Source organism: Podarcis tiliguerta (genome assembly GCF_965153285.1).
Source record: "Podarcis tiliguerta genome assembly, chromosome: 1".
In the NCBI taxonomy this organism is placed as follows: Eukaryota; Metazoa; Chordata; class Lepidosauria; order Squamata; family Lacertidae; genus Podarcis; species Podarcis tiliguerta.
The window spans coordinates 27,614,505-27,625,354 of record NC_139534.1 but is presented as its reverse complement, the minus strand read 5'-3'; the positions used below and the strand labels follow the sequence as shown (position 1 = coordinate 27,625,354).

The following is a 10,850-nucleotide window of genomic DNA, read 5'->3' as shown; positions in this document are numbered from 1 at the left end:
CAACCTGTTAACAGAGCCTGGTTCCTCCTAAGGGCTCTGCCCAACACCATAGAGGTATCTCTTTCTCCTCCCACAGAAAATACTATTGACTTGTACTATTGACTTCCCAGGAACTTACGACTTGTCCCATTTTTCCTTAACAAACATTTTCTGGTGCTAAATGCCTGTGAACATATTTCGGCTCTCTTTTCTTCCCAAAGGCAATAGATCCTTTGGGGGGATGGCTTCCAAAGGCCCCTGAGCATGCATAGAACATTTTTTCTTTCTGAAGAATATGTTCCCTCACGTATCTGAAGACTGGAAGCGCATATCCCATGCCCCACCCCCAGGCTGCTTGGCTAGGGTGGTCTATGGGGTGGCTAGTATAGCAGAAGTGTGCCAACTCCTTCCTGAATGAGTGGCTGGGCTGGCCGGTCCATGAGGCAAGCTGAGACTCCCAAAGCAGTGGCCAAATGTCCTGGGCCGGCCCTAATGAGCAATGAGTGATCCTGACTCTTGCAAAGCTGGTAAGTGAGGCCCCCTTACGTCTCTCACTGCTACAGCATGGTTCGGGGGGGGAAGATAGGTTGCCACTGCCAGAAGGGTGCTCATGACATATTTGACTATGGCTGGATGGTGTCAACTGACACAATGCAACTGGTCACAGCCCCATGTTATGTGTGCTGTCTGAAAGTGTGTTGTGTGACAGAATGCTGGTGTGAAACAGCTACTTGCAGTTTGAACTGTGGCACCACAGTCATCTGCCATAGCCAGATAAATCAGATTGCATTGCCCACCAAAAGGAAGAGAGAAGGAGCACTTGCTAAATACCACCTTCTAGTTAGCATTTTCTACTTTGTAGATAGGGATGCGGGTGATGCTGTGGGTTAAACCACAGAGCCTAGGAATTGCCGATCAGAAGGTTGGCGGTTCGAATCCCTGCAACTGGGTGAGCTCCCATTGCTCGGTCCCTGCTCCTGCCAACCTAGCAGTTCGAAAGCACGTCAAAGTGCAAGTAGATAAATAGGTACCGCTCCGGCGGGAAGGTAAACGGCATTTCCGTGCGCTGCTCTGGTTCGCCAGAGCATGGCCACATGACCTGGAAGCTGTACGCTGGCTCCCTCAGCAAATAAAGCGAGATGAGCGCTGCAACCCCCAGTCGGCCACAACTGGACCTAATGGTCAGGGGTCCCTTTACCTTGTAGATGGTTCATCCAAGGGTTTATAAGTGTTGAGCAGTAGGAGACATAAAGATTCTGCTGCATGGTAAGCAGTCAGGCACACCCTTTCAGTTGTCTTCGACTTTCCAGTGGAGAAAAAAAGAGGACCTTGGGGCTGAACTCCAGTCTGCAAACCAGTTCTTTGTGTGGCTTATAAAATTTACCTGCGGGTGGATTACCTTGCAGGGAGGGGGTTATTTGGGGGGGGGTTCTTGTTTCTATTATGCATTTTGTGTTTTGTCTTGTGTTTTTATATTGTGAACTGCGCTGAGATCTCAGCAGTTCTCAAACCATGGGGCAGGTTTCTCTTCAAGTGGTGCAGGTCACCCTATTTATGGTGGTGTTGGTGCTAGATATTCCAGAGAAGGACAGAGTCCTGAGACAGGTGAATCCTCCTCCTCCAGCTTTGAGCCAAAATCTGGGTAAGTGGGTGGGCAGCTGGGTGGGGTGTAACTGTCAGGAGCTCCTACTACGCTCAAGTAGAACCCTGGCAGAGACACATGCCCAACTGGCATGTTCTCTCCCTCCTGGTCGTTCGTTCGGGAGCTTCAAAAGCTTTCTTCTGCCTGAACATCACAGGACCAATGCCAACAGACACTGGCACACTTAGGGATCCGCAGAGTCTCCGCAGCTTGCATAACAGACCTCAGCAACTCAGCATTTTGGCTAATCTATTTTATTTATATATAAACACACACGGAGCACTGCAACATGGCTCCCTCTCTAGCATCAGGCAGCAAAGATTAAAAAAAGGACAATAATCCCACTTCTAGGAACACAGTAACACAAATATCCTGTCTCCGTCACTTCCTACTCTGTGGAGTCAAAACATCCACCATCATGTGATAGACAACAATCCTATGACTGCAATCACAGAGCAGGAATTCTAACAGTAACTGCATCCTCACTCCAGTTGCTTTGTAGTAATTATACTTTCGTGTGTGTGTGTGTGTGTGTGTGTGTGTGTGTTTAGGAGGGGTGAGCAACATATCCTGTTGTATTCTTCTAAGGCCAGTAGCACCCCAGTTCAAACATCTGTGATCATGACTGTAGAACACGAAAAGCTCTGTGTGTTCACATTTGAAACAGATTATTAGTGTTGCATTAGGAGGGCTTGCAGGGTAGAGTAAATTCAGAACGGTGATGTGAGTGGACAACTTTCAATTGTTTGAGAAAAGCTCCTCAAATAGCAGCCAGTATAAAAACATCTGTCCAGTCTAATTTTTAGAGCCTGTTAAAGCTAAAATAGCCATTTTAGTGCATCTCAGAGAATTATCATATGTATTTTATTATTGTTTTTTCTGTGCAGGAGTCATTAATTTATTGTGTGTTACAAACTATACTGTTCTGTATTTCAATATTACGTTATTTGTACATTGTAAATATTGGTAATGTTTTGTTGAAGCAACATACATGTCCCACACAATAGTATAAGGTATGCTAGCTTGCCATATTTATAATTGTTCCTACCAATGGACATAAGGGCATTCATAAAATAAATACTTGAAGACTATCAGAGTAATGTGCCTGAAGTGCAATAGGTTTATCCAATGTTAGTCCTACACAGAGTAGACCCACTGAAATAAATGGACCCAAGTTAGCCATTTCTATTAATTTCGATATGAGTTACAGACTAATGAATTTTGGAGTGGGCTCTATGAAATTTCACTTCTGTGTCTTGTTAATATTTCTACCTCAGTTTAGGCATGGCAAAACCACTGAAGCTATGTTTTTCTTTTCCCTTTTGCACTTTCCATTCAATGGTCAATTGTGTTTGCTTGCTTCCTCTGTCATTCATGAAAGCCTTTGGTGGGTTTACATGCAAAAAGCTTGTGATTCTTAACTGTTCAGTGCTGTTTAAATAAACATACCTTTCTTCCTGAGGAATCATCCTATATATACTAATAGTGAAGTCCGTTCTATAAGTGCTTGTCCTTATATGGCCAAAACAGTACCATCCCCACAGAAGTGGGGAGGTATCAGCACACTTGGTGTAACCCCTTTGCATAAATAAATGGAGAGGATAATCCCAAAACAGGCCAATATAAAGAGTGGTTTAATTTGCTCTCTAAAATAAAGCCTTAAAGTAGTCCATATGTTTCTATAACACTGATATGCAATGGTTTCTTGTGGAATAACAGAATTTCCAGTTAATATAAACTTCCTTTTGATCTATTTTGAGAATCAAGGCCAGTCACTTGTCATGTCAAATAAGTCATTGGGCTGATGGAACTACAAGTTCCAGGGTGTGTAATATAATCATGGGATGGCCCCATGAACTTACTTGCCACTGGTTGTTTTCATGACCTTTTAATGGTGACCTGAAAGCCTGATCACTTTTGGTTTAGCCCCAAAGTTGGAGATCTCATGTCTACCTTCAGGAAATCATGTTTAGATCCTATATAGCCTTATTATCAGGGGCAGCCCACCTATGAGGCAAGGTGAGGCGATCGCCTCAGGCAGCAGAATCCGCAAGGGCATCAAATTCCAATGTAGATCTTTTATTTCCCCCTTGCTCCTGATGTAGATCTTCACTCACCCCTTCTTCCCTGGCAAGGAGGGATTCCATTTTGTGGTTTGCCTCAGGTGCCAAAATGCCCAGGGCCGATCCTACTTATTATTACCTTTGCTAGAAATCATTTTAAGCATCCGATACTAGGGACGCGGGTGGTGCTGTGGGTAAAACCTCAGCGCCTAGGACTTGCCGATCGTATGGTCAGCGGTTCGAATCCCCGCGGCGGGGTGCACTCCCATCCCAGCGCCTGCCAACCTAGCAGTTCGAAAGCACCCCCAGGTGCAAGTAGATAAATAGGGACCGCTTACCAGCGGGAAGGTAAACGGCGTTCCGTGTGCTGCGCTGGCTCGCCAGATGCAGCTTGTCACGCTGGCCATGTGACCCGGAAGTGCCTGCGGACAACGCTGGCTGCCGGCCTCTAGAGTGAGATGAGCACACAACCCTAGAGTCTGGCAAGACTGGCCCGTACGGTCAGGGATACCTTTACCTTTACCTTTTTACTAGGCTTCAGATTAATAGTGTCTTTCAAGCAAACCTAAGGCTTAGCTCAATTGCTCAGGCTGGTGAAAATAAAGCAAGTGTCCTTTTTCACAGTTAATAAGTAACTTACAAGCCTCCCATTTGCAATGTGTTATGCTGCCCACAGAGTAAAGAACTCTAGTCCATCTGTCTGCCTTTGGTGGTGTTGTGGGTTGTATAAGGCAAGACAAACAGTCTTTAAAAAGGAGCTAGAGATTAATGACCAAACACACATTTCCTCTTTTGAAAAACTCCAGTCAGTAACTAGTGATCCTGTTGTGTAATAACATTAGCCTGTTATCTCCCCATGGGCAAATCACCACTAAGCTCTGCTATTCTGACAACACTGAAAACTTGTTGAAGAACATACAAAGGAAACAAGTACCTGATTTCAGACATCCCTCCTCACATATAATAATAATAATAAAATTATTATACCCCACCCATCTGGCTGGGTTGCCCCAGTCACTCTGGGCAGCTCACAATACATATAAAAACATAATAAAATGGCAAACATTAAAAACTTCCTGATAAAGGGCTGCCTTCAGATGTCTTCTGAAAGTTGTATAGTTGTTTGTCTCCTTGACATCTGATGGGAGGGCATTCCACAGGGTGGGCACCACTACTGAGAAGGCCCTGTGCCTAGTTCCCTGTAACTTCTCTTCTCGTAGTGAGGGAACTGCCAGAAGGCCCTCAAAGCTGGACTGCAGTGTTCAGGCTGAAGGACAGGGGTGGAGACGCTCCTTCAGGTTTTATGTTCTATCAGTTCTGATAATAACAACCCCTTGTTTGATAGGACAGGAGAACTGCCCAGACCTCACACTGCCCTGGATGGAAGTAATTTGCATGTATCTGAGCATTGAATCTGGCACTGCCTTGAATTAAGGAAGCTTCCTAAAAAAAATAATTATGCTCAGAAATTTAAACCCCAGGATCTCCGTCCTACGCATCTCTACTGGCAAGTAACTTCACTGCATTCAATGGGATTTTCTTTCAGGTTTAAGTGTGCATAACACAGATTGGCAACCTGTTATAAGGGGTCACATGTGACTCGAGCTTCACTTTACATGGCACACTTCCCCCGCCACCAGCACCTTCCAAAGCTACCCAATTCTTCCATCCCATCAGTTCCACCCCCCCGTCCTGTTCATTTTCTTTTTATTTTTCATTGATTTGTTTTTTTTAAAAAAATGTGTTTTAATGCATGCATTCTTGGAGAAGACTTATTATCTGGAGCTATTCCAATCAGTTTCAGAACTGAATCAATCTTGGTCTCTATCAAGAGACAGAGACAAAGAGACAGGGGAAATGAGACCTTGTTGCTGCTGCATCTTGGGCTCTTGGTGGCTTTGGACACCATCAATCATGCCATCACTTCTGAGTCAGTACAGTGGGGTGGATATTGGGGGCACTGTTTTAAGGTGGTTCTGGTCCTACCTAGAGTATCATGTCCAGAGAATAGCAATGAGGGAGAGCTCCCTGGCCCCCTGGTATTTGCAGTATGAGGTGCCACTGAGTACCAAACTCTCCCCAAATTCTCAGTGCTGCTGCACTCAGGCCCTGCTAGTCAGTGGCGTAGCGTGGGGGGTGCAGGGGGGGGCCGGCCGCACCGGGCGCAACATCTGGGGGTTAGGGTTAGGGGGCGCAAATCCACTGGTTAGGGGGCACAAATCCACGGGTTAGGGAGTGCAAATTACTTGCCTTGCCCCGGGTGCTGACAACCCACGCTACGCCACTGCTGCTAGTGGCCTTCCAATAAGCAAGTGGTTGGTGTTATGTACTGAAGTTCTCACCCTGGGCCAGCAGGGGGATACTGTAGATAGTTATGCAAATGAAGGATCGAAAGTGACGTTCAGTGATTGGATAGTTTTAGAAAGTTGCTACAGTAACGTTGTACTGGAGCTCTATATAAGCAGGCTGACTGAGCCCTTCAGCTCAGTTCTGTTCTGGCCTCTGAATAAACAAGAGCCGTTTGAAGAATCGCTGTGTCGTCTGATATGTTCACCCACAACTTAACACTTGGTTACTGAGAGTACAGGATGCTGGACTTGGCCTGATCCAGCATGGCTCTTGGGGTTGTTGTTGTTGTTTACATCTATGTAAAGCCAGTGGGAGCAGTCATTAGCAGTTTCGGGACAAGGTGCCAATCACTATGCTGACGACGCCCAGCTTCATTTCTCGATAATATCTGAGTCAGGTGTGGCTATGTAAGCACTGGATGAAACCGAGGGTTGGATGCGGGCCAATAAACAGAGTTTCAATCCTTTCAAGATGGAACTGCTGTAGATGAGAGATGTGCCAGTTGCCTGTTCGGGATGAGGATGCGTTCCCACTAAAGGAACAGATCAGCAACTTCATGTGCTCCTAGATCCAGATTTGACTATGTTATCTCAGTGGTTTAAAAAAGTTTGTTTGTAATGCCCAGTGCTGTCTTTCTAGAAAAGAAGTTAACAGAACTAGGGTTGCTATATCTCAAAAAGTAAAATTGTTGACACCCGCAAAATTGTTGAACTTTTTTGGGGAACAAACCCAAATTGTTAAGGGGAAACTCCCCCCCCCCCTTGTGATTTTAAGCTTTTGGAGCTGTTTCCACTGCTTTTCCCATACATACAGGTTTTCCCTGACATTTTTCTGTTTCAGCAAAATTCCCCCCAACACCATTTTTATACCCAAAAATCGGGATGTCAGGAATTTTCCAGACGTATGTCAAGTCTAGCTGGAACTCACCATGAACACCTCCCTCATTCTCTTAGAATGGTAATGGCGCCCATCTGAGAGGTGCTGGAACTGAGTTCTAGTGAGTTCTGGCTGAAAAAAACCTTGGTTATACCACATAGATCTATTTACATGATTATTCAGTATAAAAGTTGTAACCCTATAAAATTTTGCAGTGCTTACTTTTTTGGCGACCTCCATAGGACTGGAAATCTGGTGTAGCCATGGTGAAAATCAAAACAGGGCAGCCTTTATTCTAGATTAGTTAATCCAGAACACTTTTGTCACTGGTTCTATGCATTATCAGCCTGACTGTGCCACTACAGTGGTACTTCAGGTTACAGATGCTTCAGGTTACAGACTCCACTAACCCAGAAATAGTACCTCGGATTAAGAACTTTGCTTCAGGATGAGAACAGAAATCATGCAGTGGCAGCGGGAGGCCCCATTAGCTAAAGTGGTACCTTGGTTTAAGAACAGTTTCAGGTTAAGAATGGACCTCCGGAACGAATTAAGTTCTTAACCCGAGGTACTACTGTATTAGCATGAGACTTTTGATGGTTTATCCCTGAGGGAATGTAGGTCTCAAGAGAGACAGACAGACAGACAGACAGACAGACAGACAGAGGTTCTTTCTCCTGACTGTCTTTCTGGAATTAAATGTTGAATAAAAGGACATTATCTTTCATTAATGACTGCAAGTTAGTGACGTTTGTTCATCTGTACAATGAAGGCTGAAAACACACTATATTTTTAAAAGTACACTCATAGAATCATGGGAACTGTAGTTTACCTCACAAATAGCTATAATTCCCAGCACCCGTAACAAACTATGGATATGTGCTTTAAAGCTGTGATGTGTTCATAGCCAAAGAATCAGTGAAGAACTGTTTGTTTTCAAGAGATGTCTAATTCTTTATTCTGAGTAAAGATGATAAATTCTTATAGACAGAGGACATGGTTATCAACAGCTGCTTCTACTCTCAGATATATTATGCCTCTGAATCCCAGTTGCTGGGAATATCCTATGCCCAGAAACAGTGGTGCTGTTGTGGACTTTGAGGCAAAAGTCCAGGCCCCACTCAGCTGAGCATCATTATTACCACATTATGAAATAAGGGCATCTTATAAAAAAAAAGAGCAGGTATGGGAAACCTTTGGCCCTCCAGATGTTGCTGAACTACAACTCCCATCAGCCCCAGCAAGTATGGCAAATGGCCTGGGATGATGGCAGTTGTAGTTCTGTGACATCTAGAGGGCCAAAGTCTCCCCACAGCTGGTCAAAAGAGTCTCCTTATGTAGGCTTGCCATATGTCCTCTTTTTCCAGGGCACGCCTTTTTTTCAGGAGTATGTAAAATGAGAGTTGTCATAGTGATACATAGCTAAGAGTAGAAGTTTGCAAATGTGTCCTCTGTTTTGCTCTTCAAAATATGGCAGCCTTGATAGTTGAAGCTGTGTGCATTAGCACGCATTTCCATCGAAAGAGGTGGGCCTCCATAAGGTCATTCTGTTCAGAGTCTTAAATTATCTAACCACTTCACTGTTCAGAAGCACTTTGGGAGTTCCACAGAAATCACACACCTCTTTCTTCGCCATAAGATGACACTTACCTCACAAGACATATTTTTACAAAGTGAGACCAAGCAGTAGGTGAGTCACATTCCTACGTGGCGGAGCATAAATGAGTATAAGATCTAGTCAACTGATTATGTGAGCCAATTCTATGAATTCAAGATCCAATCTTCATGGGTGTGACCCAAACTTGACTACCAGTGATAAGAAGGCAAAACAGAAAGTGCAGTGTAACTAAACACTAACTTTAGTCATTCTCCCACAGCATTGAGTATGTTTATATAATAAATCTCTCATTCATTATACGATGGACTCATGAAAAACTACAAAAAACTTCGAGGCCCATAGAATATATGTTTGCAGTATGCATAGCAAATCTTTCATGCTGCACTTGTATCTTTCATCTAAAACTACGGTAATTACAACCTAAACCATTTACCAGCCCTGCACATGCACAATATCTTTGATTGTGAAGTGTCTTGTGTTTCCATGTTAAAATTCATAGGTAAGAACGTTCCTGAGGTAAATATTTTAATGTGTTATTCACAGACATTCCAGGAGTTGTAGACAGAGTTCCAAAATCAGATAGGACTTACAGAATCATTGAGAAATGCTGACTTTTCGAGAACTGCTTTCTATAGCGCTGGAAAGATGTGACCGTCCAGATTTTGTTAGACAACGGCTCTCATCACACCTGACCATTGACTATTTTGGTGCTGATGGGAGTTGTAGTCCACAACATCTGGAGAGTCATAATCCTTGCTGACAGACTTTTCGTTCTTGCTGAATAAATGTTGCGACACCAGCCCACACTTGGCTTAAGCAATTTCCATTATTGCTTCAGTCATTTCAGTTCCGTTGAGTTTTCTTTCGAGCTCTGAAGAAGCCAGAGTGTTATCTCAGGCACAGGTGAGATGTGATTCTGTTTTGGAAGTTTTCTTTTGACTAACAAATGAAGTCATTCATAAATCTGTATTGCTAGTAGCTATAAACCATTGCAAAAGCAGTAAAATGCCTACTAGCACAGACACGACATAGCTAAATATACTATCTGTTTAAAAGACAATCAAAATTAAAATGAACTCCGAAACTTCCTGAGGTTGCTGTTAGATTTAGCTGCTGAAATGAATGAATCACTTTGACAAGCCATTTGGTTCAAAACTCTCACTCAATTTATTTATTTAAAAAAAAATTAATTTATTTTTATTTTATTTTTTGCTGCAAAAGGGAACAAAGCAACTTGATAGGATAAATATGCATATTTACTGCATAACAAGTAAATCACCACGGGAAGAATTCAGCGTCACACTAATGAGATCTCCTTATCAGTGTGAGCATTTCTGCTTGTCTGGTGGAGCAATTTCCCCCTCTTCCTCAAAGAGAGGCAGACATACTTGCTTGGTCATTTCAGAGCCCAACACACTCAATAAAACTAGCTTTCCCCATACTCATTCTCCACTCTGATCCAGAGCTTCACATCAGATCAAGAGTTTGTCTCAGAATTTCAAATTGCCGTTGGTGCTATGGCTATAATAAATGTTGTGCGGATGCCTGATTATCGTCTTCCAAAGCAACTACAGTGGTACCTCAGGTTACAGATGCTCCAGGTTACAGACGCTTCAGGTGACAGACTCCGCTAACCCAGAAATAGTACCTTGGCTTAAGAACTTTGCTTCAGGATGAGAACAGAAATTGCGCAGCAGCGACGCAGCGGCAGTGGGAGGCCCCATTACCTAAAGTGGTGCTTCAGGTTAAGAACGGTTTCAGGTTAAGAATGGACCTCTGGAACAAATTAAGTTCTTAACCCGAGGTACCACTGTACTCTATTCCGAACTTAAAAATGGAAAGCGTAATGCTGGTGGTCAACAAAAGAGGTTTAAAGACTGTCTCAAGGCAAATCTAAAAAAAAGTAGTATAAACACCGACAACTGGGAAACACTGGCCTGTGAGTGCTCCAGTTGGAGAACAGCCTTTACCAAAGGTGTCATGGACTTTGAAGACACTCGAACTCAGAATGCAAGGGAGAAACATGCTAAGAGGAAGGCACGCTTGGCAAATCCACACCGTAATCAACTACCGCCCGCGAACCAATGACCCCACTGTGGAAGGATGTGTGGATCCAGAATTGGCCTCCACAGTCACTTATGGACTCGTTGTTAAAACAGTGCTTATGGAAGACAATCTTACTCGGCTACGAGTGATCACCAAAGAGAAAGAGAGAAGTAATGATACCCTCCCTACATGTTTTGTTTCTCAAATTTTCAAATATGTAGCCAGGTTCTACTATTCAAGTCCAAAAACCTGCCTGCCAGATAATGAATGAAATAGT

General features: G+C 43.6%; 1 protein-coding gene across 1 annotated transcript in view; it reads right to left on the bottom strand.

Moving 5' to 3' along the window:
• ABCB11 (ATP binding cassette subfamily B member 11) overlaps nucleotides 1-10,850 on the bottom strand; it is a 77,281-nt gene that overhangs the window by 63,749 nt on the left and 2,682 nt on the right. The window lies entirely within an intron of this gene.